This window comes from Dipodomys spectabilis, unplaced genomic scaffold, assembly GCF_019054845.1.
Source record: "Dipodomys spectabilis isolate Male_0828 unplaced genomic scaffold, ASM1905484v1 ptg000429l, whole genome shotgun sequence".
Lineage (NCBI taxonomy): Eukaryota > Metazoa > Chordata > Mammalia > Rodentia > Heteromyidae > Dipodomys > Dipodomys spectabilis.
The window spans coordinates 526,066-540,817 of record NW_024871106.1 but is presented as its reverse complement, the minus strand read 5'-3'; the positions used below and the strand labels follow the sequence as shown (position 1 = coordinate 540,817).

The window sequence follows — 14,752 nt, the reverse complement described above, 5'->3', positions numbered from 1 at the left end:
TTGCCGAGTTGATCTATCTAGTGGGAAGATTGGTGTGTTAAAATCCTCAACAATTAATTTCTTTGGATCTATGTGGGATTTGAGGGAAAGTAGTGTTTATTGGATAAATTTGGGTGCTCCGTTGTTTGTCGAATAGATATTTAGAATTGTAATATGCTCCTGAAGGAGAGATCCCTTAATTAGTATGTAGCGACCTTCTTTATCTCTTCTCACAAATTTTAATTTGAAGTTCTTTTATCTGATATTAGGATTGTAACTATCGACTATTTATGGGGGCCGCTTGCTTGGTAGATTTTGTTCCAGACTTTAACATTGAAAATGTGTTTGTTTTACTGGCAAGATGTGACTTCTGAAGGCACCAGATGTTATTTGGCCTTCAGTTATGAAGGAGAGTTTAGCTGGGTACAGTATTCTTGGTTGATAGTTGTTTGTTTTTAGGGGGTGGCATACATCATTCCAGGCTCTTCTTGCTTTGATTGTCTCTGCTGAGAAATCTGAGGTGATTCTAATTGGTTTCCCTTTATAGGTGATTACCCTTTTCTCCTTGACAGCTTTAATAATCTTTTCCTTGGTCTGAGTTGATCCTGTGTGTATTATAATGTGACGGTGGGATGTCCTATTCTGGTCTGGTCTATTTGGAGTTCTAAAAGTTTCTTGTATCTAAATAGGCCTATCTTTTTGCATGTTTGGGAAGTTCTCTGCTAGGATCCTGTTAAACAAATTTCCTAGACCATTAACTTCTGTTTCTAGGTGCTCCTCTACACCCATTATCCTCAGATTAGGCCTTCTGATGGTATCTTCCAAGTGTTGGATAGATCTATCATATTTCTTGGACTTGTCTTGGATGGTTGTATGTTCTTTCTCTATAATATCTAGGCTGTCTTCAATCACCGAGATTCGATCTCCTGCATCCTCTAACCTGCTGTCAAGACTTTCTACTTTAATTTTAAATTCTTCTCCTTCTAATTAGTCAGCTTTGATGGCTTCAAATCCTTTGTTGCAGCTTTGTTTTAGATCTTGAATGAACGTCTTTACTTCCTTAATTGGGTGTTCAATGTTTATTCTAAAATCACTTAGTTGATTGTTTATGGTTTCCTTGGACTCCCATTCCTTCTGTTGGGTTCCATTTAGCTTTCCCTTTGTGGTCTCCCTGACTTCCCTCAGCTCTTTTTTAATGGCTCCCATGAATGCCTTTAGTGATCTTTGTGTATACTCATCCTGCTCTATCAATTCCTGTATTACTCTTTGCTTAGCTTCCTGATGTTCATGCCATTCCTGTAGTTCACTTAGCGTGTTCTCAGCCTGCTCACACCATTCCTGCCTTTCTCTTTGAGTATTCTCAAGCTGCTCACGCAAATCCTGTATCATTTTTTGAGTAGCTTCCTCACGCTCATGATATTCCTGTATAAATCTTTGGATTGCCTCTTTTCTCTCCCTATCACTCTCATACAGAGTCCTTTGTAAGTTTTCAATCTTTTCCTGCATTGACCTTTTGTTTGCCTCCTCTCTCTCCCTATCACGCTCATACAGAGTCCTTTGTATGTTTTCAATATTTTCATTTATCATGTTTGCCAGCAGTGGATTATTCATTATCTGTTCTGTTCCCTGATTATCATGAGTGGGAGTGGAGATACCCGGACTTGCCATTTTTCTTGTGTTTTTCCAGCTTACTCTGCCCATTTGGGATGAAAATAACACCAGTTTTTTGCTAGAACACTTTCTTAAGGCAAGCATCAACCAAAGTCTGTATTTGCACAGTCAATATTCTGCAGATACAGTCTAGTTCAACAGATACATCTATTCAACATTTAACAACTATATATTAATGGGGTGCGAACCATGAATAAGAATTTGGTAAACCAGAAATTATTAGGTTTAGGGAGAGATGTGGGTTAACAATAGGAATAGAATGATGTGGGAATGTACAGGGAGAGTTAACTGAGTCCTAATCTCAAAGAAGGAAATAAGTTGGATAGTATGAAAGTAGAGAGTGAAAAAAGAAGAAGAAAGGAAAGGGAAAAAAGTGACCAAGAAAAATAGAAAAGTAAAAATTTAAAATATGAAGCAGAAATGAATACAAACTATTCAGAGAAGAACGTGAATATAATGAGAGACAGGGAGGAATATAAAGGAGATGTGAAAAATTTAAAAATAAAAATACTTAAAATATTATATAGGTATAAAGAGGTAGTACTGCTATTAAGGAATTTAAGTCTGAGAGGTTTTTAATTGAGTAATGAATTTGTGGATTAAGTGTGTACACAATGGGGGATAAGGTCTACTAATCGACTACGGGTTTATCTGAGGATGTGCAGAACAACAATTAAATCGCATAAAGAAGAACGAAAGAGAAGAAAAGGATAAGAAAGAAAGAAGAAAAGATCAGAAGTTCAGTAGAGCTAAACAAAAAACAAAAAGAATTTTTTTAAAAGAAAAGAAAGAAACACGCACACACACATATACCCCTAAAATAAAAATTATAAGAGGAAAAAAAGTTACTAGAAAACAATTTTTTTCAAAAAAGGTAAAAATTAAAAATTTAAAAAAGTTTTAGAAAAAAGTTTTTATAAAAGGTACCAAAAAAAAAAAAAAAAGAAAAAAATTTTTTGTTAGGGGTCGGAAAAATCATGTATCTCCCTTATGTCCATAAATAACCTCTTGTTGGAGTCTCTGGTCTGCTAGTGGTGTTTGATTTTCCTGTGGCTTGGTTGGTTTCTTAAGTCAGTTTGTTTGAACAGGCAGAAAAATGCTCTGCTTTACTCAGGATTTTGTGATCCTCCTCCCAGATTAGTTCAATGGTAGGGAGATATGCTTTGAGTATCACAAAAGAGGGAGATGGCTTTTTCCTAAAGTTTGGAGATGCTGTGATGAGGCTAGGTTCTGGGTAGAGTTGAGGACTTTCAGCAAACTTTAGCTTTTCCCGGGTGCTAGTTTGTGAGAAACTCCCAGAGCCCAGCCTGGAGCCACTCTCCGGGTTTATGTTTACTGAATTTCAATTGATTGTCAAGGCTGCTAAAGGGAGGTGCAGCCTCTGGCTCTGATTACCCAGTGAAGAAAGCCACTCCTATGGCTGGCGCCCGAGCTGGGTGACTTTTCTCTGGGTGGAGCTGAGTCTGGCAGGTCAGCTTAGGTTCTTGTGACCTGCTAAATGACTCCAGTTTTCTTCCAAGGCTTAAGTTGGAGCTAGCAGCTCCATCGAGCATTGTCAGTATCCAAGATGGAGATCTCCAGTACTGGAGGGTGAGGGAAGGCCTTCCCTCCTCTGCTCCCTGAGAAGCAGTGAGGAAGCATCATATACACTAAATTTGGAATGATACCGAGAAGATTAACACGGCCCCTGCTTAAGGATGACAGGCAAACTCCTGTCATTCCATCGCCTAATTTGTTAGGAAATGGAAAGGCTTCGGAAATAGATTATGAAGTGTAGTAAGCCAAGTCCAAATAAACATAGGTCCCATGGTTTCCCTAATTTTCAATAACTAATACATGTCTGGGATAAGCAGAAAAGGTCAAAAGCTATGAGCATATGACCAGATAAGATTATGTTAAAGGAAATGAACCGAAGTTAGTGACACAAGTGGTTTTTTCTTTCTTGCTATTGTTTCTCACATACTTATAACATACAGTGTGGTTTTTTTTTTTTTTTTTTTTTTTGCTTCTTTATATGTTCCGACCCCATGTTATAACACCTGTTTTCACTGTATTTGAAGTTGGTGCGCCTACATCTTGTCTATAGTCTCTTCTAATTTGTGGATGGGAAGAAGAAAAAGAAAATGCTTAAATAGGGATACAGGTTCACCCATTGTAACAATGAGATGCACATGACACTATGTTGTAAAATGAACTTTACAATTGAGGCAGGGGAAGGGAGGAGGTGACTGGACTTGTGGAGGTGGAAGGGAAGGGATAGTAGGGGAATAATAAAGGAGGAGTTAACAATGCTTGTTAGGAAATGTACTCATTGCCTTGCTCGTGTAACTGTGACCCTTCTGTACAGCATTTTTGCAATGAAAACATATAAAAATGTTCTGAGATGGAAGAGTTTATTTCCTTTATTTCACTCATAAAATCGTTAAGAAATTAATGAAAAACACTGATATGAAGGTATTTTGAATAAATTTTGAATAAAGTGTGCCCACACACTTGCATGTGTGTTGGCATGCTCAGAGTTTGAAATCAGGGCTTCAAGGTCTTGCTAGTCCTTTTCGCTCTATTAGTGAGCTACTAAATGAGCTACATCTCCATTCCTGGCCCTTTGCTAGTTCATTAAAATTTTTGAAAAATAATCTTATGAATTTATTTTGCCCTGATAGGCTTCCAACTGTTATCCACAGATCTTAGGCTCCTGAGTAGATATCCCCAGTAGTAGGATTACAGGCCTTATAAACCAGCAAAAGGCTTTCAGAATAATGTATAAAGTAGAAGAAAATTTACTTCACAGGGGCCTGTTTTATCATCTCCTACTTTTAAAACATTTTGGATTGATTATATGTGAATTTATTTCATTTTGGAATTGTTCAAAGACAGTAAGTGTTGATATTTAAAAGTTTTAGTACATTTTAAAAAGGACACTGGAACTGTGGGACAGAAAATATATGCTTCTCTTTGTACCTCAATTTATAAGCTCAGTTCTGTGCATGATAACCCAATGTCACCAAGACATTGTATACTATTATTTCTTGGACAATATGAATATTGAATTGAGAGTGTCATAGAATGAAGAGATTTTATCTACCTTTTGTGTATTGCTGAAAGACTTTTGGAAACTTTGACTCATTTTCTTCCTCACTCACTGTGTCTTTGGGCCATACACTTACTGCCTTTAATTACAATTTTTTCCAACACTAAAATGGTAATAACATTAGCATTATAGCAAATGTTATCTTAAGAATTAAAGGAAATAACACTTGCGAAATACTTAATATAAACTTGTATGGATGAGTTTGAGTTTAGCCAGCAGTCTTTTTTAAATACTAAATAAAATGTGATAAGTAGTACAGAAACCATTACATGTAGTGAGCATCCAGAACTAATATCTATTGATCATGCTCTGCTTCCAAGCAAGCCAGTTGGATAACTTCTCATGCTGTAAATCAAACTGGTTTTCTTATGTCTTGTTAGAGTAAAAGTACCAGAGACAGAACGATGAAGTTATCTTGTAGACTGAGATGAAATCCATATGAAAATGTGTAAAACTGATAAAACATAAAAGTATCTGACCAGTATAATGTGTTTTACAACTTTTAAGTTACATCGCAAAGATAAAGAAGACCTAGAAGAATGAATTCTTTTTCTGTTTTCCTATCATAGGTTCTTAGATGGATGAACTCTTACTCATTCTTATACAGGCATGATCTGATGAGAGGAACTGTATTTTTTGTTTGCTTCCTTCTATTTATTCTTCAGTTTGAAATTTGAACCATTGGGACTGAAAGAAACCAAGGGAAATTAGACAAACAGGCTTTGGAAAGAACAATCAATGTAAAATATATGAATTACAGCCTTGTAAAAGGTCTAACTAAATTGAGTTATATAGTCACAAGTGTAAACAGAAAATGATTTAAGCAATACCATCTTATTGAAAATTGAAAAATGTTATGAGTTGCTACATTTTTTTTTCTCTTCTACCTTCAATTAATTATTGATCTGGTTTAAAGAGCTTAAAGATGAGATTAACAAGGAAATGGATTAAAAATGGACAAAAGGTCTGAATAGACATGTTCTCCATAAAGCCCTGAAAATCGCCTGTGGGTTTACAAAGTTGTGTTTAATACAACTTCTATGCTGGCTTAATGCTTTTTGAGTAGAAGTCATTCGAGAAATATAATTCAAAATTACTATGATATTACTTCATAACTATTATAACTCATAAAAAAATCAATGGAACCAGTTGTGGTGGTAAAGGCTTGTAATTCCAAGCATTTAGGAGGTTGGATTTAAGTCTAAGGCCAGTTTGGGTTACTGCAGATAGTATAAACCTGCCTTTTATTACCTTTGAACAAAAAGTAATAATGTTGGTGAGTGGGGAGAAAAGGAAATTTTCTACACTCTTAGTTAGTATTCTCATTGTAGAAATTAGTATGCAGGTTTCTAAAGAAATCCAAAGTTGAAATATCATCTGATCCACCAATCATGTGATTATTTCTCACTGGGTAATTCGTAAATATATCTATAGTTCATTCTTATTCACAACAGCCAAGATATAAGTCAGAGTTCAGTGTTCAACTACAGACTAATAAAGCAAATGTGATGCATGCACAAATATCATCATCTATTTCATCCTTAAAATAGCAAGAGACTTTCCCATTTGCCACAACTTACAATGACCTGAAAGTTGTATTGTAAATGAAGAAAAATGTTGTGTTCTGATCTTTGTAAACACACACACACACACACACACACACACACACACACACACACACACACACCTCAAACATTAAGGCGGAATTTTTTTTTAAAAATTAAAGCAAAGTGTAACTTCTGGGGCATTTAGTTCACAATGTAGAAGATAGTGGATATACAGTATGACCAGGTATAGAGTTGTAATGTACAACATGAGGATATAGGGGACAACACTGGCCTTACATAGGAATGAAACTAAGTAAGTAGGAGTTGTTCTTCCTAGGGGAGCATTATTGTGTACATCAAGTATAATCTTAGTAGATGAGCAAAATAACTCAATAGCTATGTACATATGACCATATAAGATGATTCTAAATGAAATGAACTCCAAGATATGTTCTTTGTTGTTGTTATTCTTAATGTACTACATGATTTATTTTTATCTTTTTTGTGTTTTCCCCACCTATGGGTTATCCCCGATAGTCACTGTATTTGATTTTGATACATTGGATATTGTAAATATGTTGATCTAAACTGGGGAAGGGAAAGGGAAAAAACAAAATGGTGAGACAAAGGACAAAGGGGGAACCTCTGCAACAGTGATACTCACAAGACAATATTTTGGAAATAATCTTGGGAGGTGCATTGGGAGCGAAGAGGGAGAAAAATGAGGGAAGGGGAAACAAGTTACAAAAGAAATAAATGCATTACCTTACTTATGAAACTATACCTCCTCTGTACACTACCTTGAAAATAAAATTTAAATAAAAAATAAAATATATGGGAGTAGCAATACAGTCGATGGGACTATGGGAAATTCTGTACTATAAAAAGAAGAGTAGAACAACTGTGGAGAGCAGCAATTTAACATAGGAAGTAATAAACTAGCATACAGATTTTCAGCCTTATGTCAGTCACTAGAAAGGGAAAACAAAATGCATAATCAGCAAAATAATAGAGATAAAATAGAAAATTAAACAATTGAGGTGAAGAGATGACTTGGACCAAGAATAACAAATGACACAGTTAGGAAACAATAACAAGATGGTAAGTTTAATAAATATTAAATTAATTCTATTAAATGTAGTTTACATCACAATTTGTTAGAATGATAATTCACATCAGAGTTTAGTAGTATATAATTTTAATAATATATTAGTTATTATTGATTACTTCATATTGAATGTTTAATATATAATTTTAATTTCTGCCAGGTATAAAAAAGAAAAAAATGAAATTTATTTTAATAATATATTTCATGAATTGTGAAATTAGAAGCATTAGAATTTAAACAAATAATATATCATTATTGTTTCATTTCTGCGAATTAATGTAATAAATCAAAGTATCTTGTACTCAGCACTCATTTTAATATGAAATAATAAATTATTGCACATGTCTCAGTATTAGGTGGAAGAGTTCAGCATTGTGGTGAAATTCACACCACACAATACAGGAGGGATTACTCATCTCATCTAGCTTAAATGGTGGAAATTTGAATTCTACATGCATGTTAAATTCCTGCTCGGTGACATCTAAAAATTATATACAATCATATACACGAGGACTATTTCAGATTATACTTAAACGTCATATTCATTAATTAAATTTTTATTATTTTGTACCAAATGAGTAGATGATGATGCATCTGTGCCAGATTATTCATATTGAGGCTTATTTTATATTTCTGACATTGTTTCTCCAGTTGGTTTTAATTTTCCGTAAGGGGTTAAGTGTATTATATTGGATATATGAAAGTAAACTGAATGTTTATTTCATTAATCCCTTGCCTCTTGTCTAATCCCAATATAATTTATCTATGTGTTTGAAGTAATGAAAATAACAACAGATATAAGCAAGGTAAATCAGTGTTTAGTCGACAAGTATTTTCACATTTATTTTGATAGTTGGTCCTCTTTTACACTACAGAATATTATTCTTGGGAAAATGTGTTCCATGCTGGCCACAACTGCAGAATATTATGGTTTGATCTATAATAAGAGAAAGAAGGAAGGGAACCTTCCTTCCAAAATTCTGCTCCCTGGGATGTGAGCTGCTTTATGGTCCTGAATTGGAAATGAACATTTTTCACAGTCAATCTTGAAAAGCCATCTTGATAGACCATTTCTGTAAGTGGTTACAGAGGATTATTGATGCCTTTGCAAGGATGCCAGATTGCCTCATTTTGGGAAAATTTAAACAGGAATTTAGTCAGCTGTTTTTTGAATCTTTAGGAGAAAAACCCATTGACCCTAGGTCAGGGGACCACTGGGACCCAGAGAAGCTACTACCTTGAATAGCAATCCTACACTTTTAAAAAAAAAAAAAAAAAACTACACCAAACAAATAAACAAAAACTCCAGTAAGCACAGCCAGTCAGGGCTGCTATCACAGCTGACACGAAGTCAGGGAAAAACAGAAACTGAAAGTCATTTAGCTGATGAATATATTTTTAATGAGGCAGACTCAAATGAATCTCCAGAGAGAATGTCAGAAAGACTGAACAGAGAAACTAAAATTGGTTACACAAAGATTCAAAAGTAGAATTCCTTGTAGAACAAATAAATCATAGAAAGCCTGTGTGTGTAAGAACAAGACAGCAGACCAAATTCCAGAAATCCACATTTTCTTAGAGGTCAGCCTAATTATCAATGGAAATCTTTGAATTCTTAAATATTTGACCACATGTGGATGAAGGCTGAAGAGTGAAAATGTCATCACTCACATTAGGAAGTAATCAAGCAAAGATTTGTAATAAAAAGAGAAAACAATTATTCCAAAAGTGGGTCAAATTTGTTTTGATGTAACATTTCTTGATTTAGGTGCTAGCAATTTCCATACAATTGATTCAGTCCCACAGCTGAGTTGATACTGACTGTTGTATTCCTACATGAACTAAAAGAGAAAATTTACAAATGTCTGATGAAATGAGTTGAATGTGAAATGTTCTATTAGTGATATCTGAGGTTTAGACACAAGTGAAGAGGTGGATTTTCTTTTCTAAAAATCCCCCATTTTTAGCCTGGGGCCACTGGCTCACAGCTGTAATCCTCGCTACTCAGGAAGCTAAGATCTGAGGACTGCAGTTCAAAAACAGCCTACAAAGGAAAGTCCCTGAGACTCTCATATCCATTTACCAACCAGAAAAACAGAAGTGACACTGTGGCTCAAGAGATAGAGCACTCACCTTGAGTTGAAGAGCTCAGGGACAGTGTCCAAGCGCAGACTTCAAGCCCCTGGAACAACAATAAAAAAAATTAATATAATCAGTTCCGCTTCTTCTTGATCTTCTCTAAGTAGGATACATTTGATTAACTTCTATCCTACTGATTTGGTGGAGGTACATTGTTTCAAGTTTTCTTTGTCATGAAATATGTTTAAATATTCTTTAAATGTAAAGGAGAGTTTGGCTTGGGACCATATTCACGGTTGGTAGTTGTTTACCCTTACTGTTTGTAATACATCATGCCAGGCTCTCCTTTTTACCATATCAGCTAAGAAATCGGTATTTATTCTGACTGTATATCCTTTATAAATAATCAATCTTTTCTCTATGGCAGCTTTAATAATGCTTTCCTTGATCTTTATTGATCCTCTAGTGGATTATGATGTGGTGGTGGATTGTTCAGTTCTTGAATTCTGTTTGGTTTCTAAAGACTTCTCTTCTCTGAATGAGCCTATCTCTTTGGATGTTTGGCATGATCTCTGGTAGAATTCTGTAATAGGTTTCCCATTCATTTAGTTTCCTGCTCTTCTCCTTCTTGATACCTATCTCCCCGAAATTTGATCTTCTAACTGAGTCTTGAAGTTCTGGAAAGATCATTTCTTATCTATTGGATTTGTTCTAAATGATTATTTCCTTTTTCTAATTATGTCTACTCTGTCTTTGACCCTGAGATTTTCTTCTATGTCATCTATTTCCTGTGGAGACTTTCTACTTTGTTTTTGATTTCCCTGTCTTCTAATTTGGTCAATTTTAGGGGTTCTATCTCTTTATTAATACTTTGCTTTAGGTCTTGTATGGACTTTGTGTACATTTTTTGGGGAGAGGGGGAGTTGCAAGGGTTGTTTCTTAGCTGTGTCTTCTCTCATATCTTTTAACGAGGCATCAATTTTAGTCTTGGACTCCCTTGTCTTCTCAGAATTTATTTATCTTTCTGTTTGTAGTATCCGTGAATTATTTAGCTAAACTTTGGTTGGTCTCATCTTGTTCTCAAATTTCCTTGTAGAGGTTTTCCATCTTTCCATTAATCACAATTTTCAGCTGTATATGTAACTATCTTCTAGGTCCTTGTAACTATCTTCTAGGTACTTGATTGTCTGTTCTAATGCCTGATAATGTACTGTGTGAATTATACTAGCTTGACATCACTTTTCTTGTATTTTCTCATTTGTCCTTTCCATTTGGAGATTTTCTTTTTGGGGGAGCTATGATCTTAATAGATGTCTCTCTATGTTCTTGGTTGATTTGTCAGGTGTTGGTTTGGTCTTCGGTTGTGATTTGTTTTTCTAGAATTAGGTTATTGTCTCGACCATTAAGTGTAGGAGTAGAAATAAGTTGTGGTGAGATGCTGTGATGTTAATACTTGTGGTTCCAGTGACAGTTTGGACTGTCCTATGGCCAACTAATCTTCGATAAGGGAGCTAAAATAATAGAATGGAAGAAAGTCAGCCTCTTCAGTAAATGGTGGTGGCAAAATTGGTTAACTACCTCTAGAAAACTAAAGCCAGATCCTTATATATCACCCTGCACCAGAATCAACTCCAAATGGATCAAAGACCTCAGAGTCAAAGCAGACTCTCTGAAAACATTACAGGATGGAATAGAAGAAACCCTACATCTCTTTAGCTCAGGCCGAAATTTTCTTAATAGAGACCCGGAAACACAACAAATCAAAGGAAGGTTGGACAAATGGGATTGCATGAAGTTGCAGAGCTTCTGCATGGCAAAAGACATAGCTAGCAAGATCAATAGAAAGCTCACAGATTGGGAAAAGATCTTTACTAGCCATACAACAGACAAGGGTCTCATATCTAAAATATACTTGGAACTCAAAAAATTAAATCCCCCAACAACAAATCCTCAAAGAAACAATTGCCCAATAAATAAGTGGGCTAATTACTTAAAGAGAAACTTCTGTGAAGAAGAAAGAAGGATGGCCAATAGACACATGAAGAAATGCTCAACCTCTCTAGCCATAAAAGGAATGCAAATCAAAACAACATTGAGATACCACCTCACCCAAGTTAGAATGGCTATAACCAAGAACTCTAACAACAACAGATGCTGGAGGGCATGTGGAGAGAAGGGAACCTTACTTCATTGCTGGTGGTAGTTTAAACTTGTTCAACCACTTTGGAAAGCAGTATGGAGGTTCCTCTAAAGACTCCACATAGAGCTCCCCTATGACCCAGCAATCCCACTTTTGGGCATTTACCCAAATGTTTACAAACAAGACCACACTAAAGCTACCAGCACAACTATGTTTTTTGCAGCATTATTTACCAAAGCTAAGATACGGAACCAACCCAGATGCCCCTCAGTACATGAATGGATCAAGAAAATGTAGTATATATACACAATGGAATTCTATGCCTCAATCAGAAAGAATGACAGTGCCCCATTTGTTAGGAAATGGAAAGACTTGGAAAAAATTATATTAAATGAAGTAAGCCAAGCCCAAAGAAACATAGTTCCCATGGTTTCCTTTATTTGCAATATCTATTATATATATGAGTCAAGCACTAAAGGTCAGATAAGGTGATGTTAGGAAAATGAACCCTTAGATATGTATTTAAATGTTTTTTTTCTTTCATGCATTTGTTTCTAATGCATTTATAAGATTATTTCTTTGTTGCTTTGTATGTCCCTCCCCCACAGTATAACCCCTGCTTTCACTATATTTGATGTCGGTAGAATTTGTGGAGGAGATGTGGAAAAACAAGTCGTTTAAGGATACAGGTGGACCCGTTGCAACAATAAGAAGTACAAGTTTTCATGTCGAAAATGAACTTTACAACTTTGGTGCGGGGGGTTGGGGGGAGGAGACTTGGGTGGGAGTGGGGGGTAGCTGGGAAGGGCTGTGAAGGGTAAACAAGGGAGGAGGCTGCAGTGCTTGATAAGAAATGTACTCATTATCTTGCTCATGTAATTGTAACCCCTCTGTACAGTATATTCACAAAAAATAAAAAATAAAATAAAATAAGTGAACTCATTACTTTGCCCATGTAATTGTAACCCCTCTGTATGGTATTTTCACAATTAAAATAATAATAAAAAATATTTAGGCTCAAAATGCAAGTAAAATTTAGACCTACATGCTGAGTAAGAGATATGATGAATGTGAAATAGAGGCTTGCTATTAACATGATTATTCGGTCATATGTAGGTTTAGGATTAGGCAAGATGTTACAGTTGGGGTTAGGATGAGAAAACGATGTAAAATAAGTGATGTTATTTTAAGAAGAATATTTATTTTAAGAAGAATGAATGACATCAAAGTTAGAATGAATGAAAACCAGTGTCAGTGTTACTTTAAAAATTCAGATATCAGGGCTGGGAAGTTGGCTCAGTGGTAGAGCGCTTGCCTTGCATGCCTGAGGCCCTGGGTTCGATTCCTCAGCACCACATAAGAAAAAAGCCGGAAGTGGCGCTGAAGCTCAAGTGGTAGAGCTCTAGCTTTGCTGTGTAACCTCCTCCGTTGTCCTTCTAGTCCACATGGGCCCAGCTCTCAGTGCCATTCTGGGGATGCTCCATTTGGAGGCAATGAGCTCACCTCCTAACCACACTGGGCTCCAAAGCAGGTAAATGGGTCTGGCCTTGGCAGTGTAGGCTGCACAGATAGAAGACAGGAGTTAGGGTCTGCCTTGCCTTCCCTTTTGGCTTTGGCACCTGAATCTGGGTTGATTGGTTTGGTCACTGATGGAGCCTTGTTGGCTACAGCCCACCGCAACAAGTGCTGCATATGCTGCAGCATCAAGGTTTCCTGAACCCGCTTCAATGTCACCACAAGACTTTTGATGGGTCTACATGGGCTGCTGTGGATTTCATCCCAGGACTCCCATTAGGAAGTGCCACTCCGCTTCGTGATACTGCAAGCAAGAGGTGCCACATATAATTTCTGCTTTCTAACATTTTCCTTCATTGAGATAAACAGAATTGGGAGATATAAATAAGTTTTAAAAACATAGGTCCTGTGGTTTCCCTTGTTTGCAAGGACTAGTACATGTCAAGGACAAGCAGAGAAGATCAAAAGCTATGTACGTATGACCATATGAGATGATATTAAATGAAATGTACCACAAGCTAGAGACAAAAGTAGTTTTTTTTTTCTTTCTTGCTTTTGTTTTTTATATACTTATAAGGCACTATGTGATTTTTTTGTAGGTATAATCCCTGGTATAATCCCTGTTTTCACTGTATTTGATTCCAGTGTTCTGCATCTTTTATATACATTTTTGTAATTGGGGGAGTGGAGAGGTTATAGCAGAATGCTTAAATGTGGATACAGGTTGAACCACTGTGATGATGAGATGTACAGGACATTGTGTTGAAAATGATTTTATAATGTCCGGCAAGGGCCAAGGAGGGAGGATTTGGAGAGGTGGGGAGGGAAAGGGTACTAGGGGAAAAACAAAGGAGGAGTAACAATGATCAATAGGAAATGTACTCATTACCCTACTCATGTAATTGTAACCACTCTGCATAGAATTTTTACAATAAAAAATATTTTAAAAAAACCTCTGCCTTGTGTAGATTTCCAGTGTTGCCCTCAGCATTGCATTTTTTGCCTTTTCTGACTGTGGTTAGGTCCAACTGCCTAGTGGATCAGTAGTCTTCAAGGCATCTTGGTCCTGAAGTGGGACTTCTATTATCCAGTGGTGGTTGGAACCAGGCCAAGGACACGACAAAACCACTTCCAGGACATGGCTTCTTCACTCCCCATGCAACTAGGATTGCAAGCAAAATTTCTCTGAATTTGACTCCAGAAAACAACCACTGAACCAAAAGGCAAGTTCACCAAACACCTCCCCTCTTCCCCCCCATTCCCTCCAATCTCCCTCCTTCAAAGTACAAAATAATTTTGCAGGTTTTGTCAAACACACAGATTGCCCACCACCTCCCCTGGTAAACTAGGTTTCAAGTCACCAAGTTATGTAAACGGTTAATGCCGCACTCATTATTCTGGACAACATCTTCAGGTTGTTTGATACTTTAATTTGTTGGTGGTGGTGGTGATGGGAGGGCCTGAACTCTGGGTCTGGGCACTGTCCCTGATGAGCTAATCAGCTCAAGCCTATTGCTCTACAACTTGAGCCACAAAGCCACTCCATTTCTTTCTGTTTATGTGATGCTGAGAAATTGAACCCAGGTCCTCATGCAGGCAAGACAAGCACTCTACCATTGAGT

The 14,752-nt window shown here is 36.4% G+C and overlaps 1 non-coding gene across 1 annotated transcript; it reads left to right on the top strand.

The window, feature by feature from the left end:
• The first annotated feature begins 3,279 nt into the window (after positions 1 to 3,279).
• Positions 3,280 to 3,386, top strand: LOC122097736. The gene has a single exon (XR_006145578.1). It is a non-coding gene; the product is annotated as a U6 spliceosomal RNA (small nuclear RNA).
• Positions 3,387 to 14,752: the final 11,366 nt, after the last annotated feature.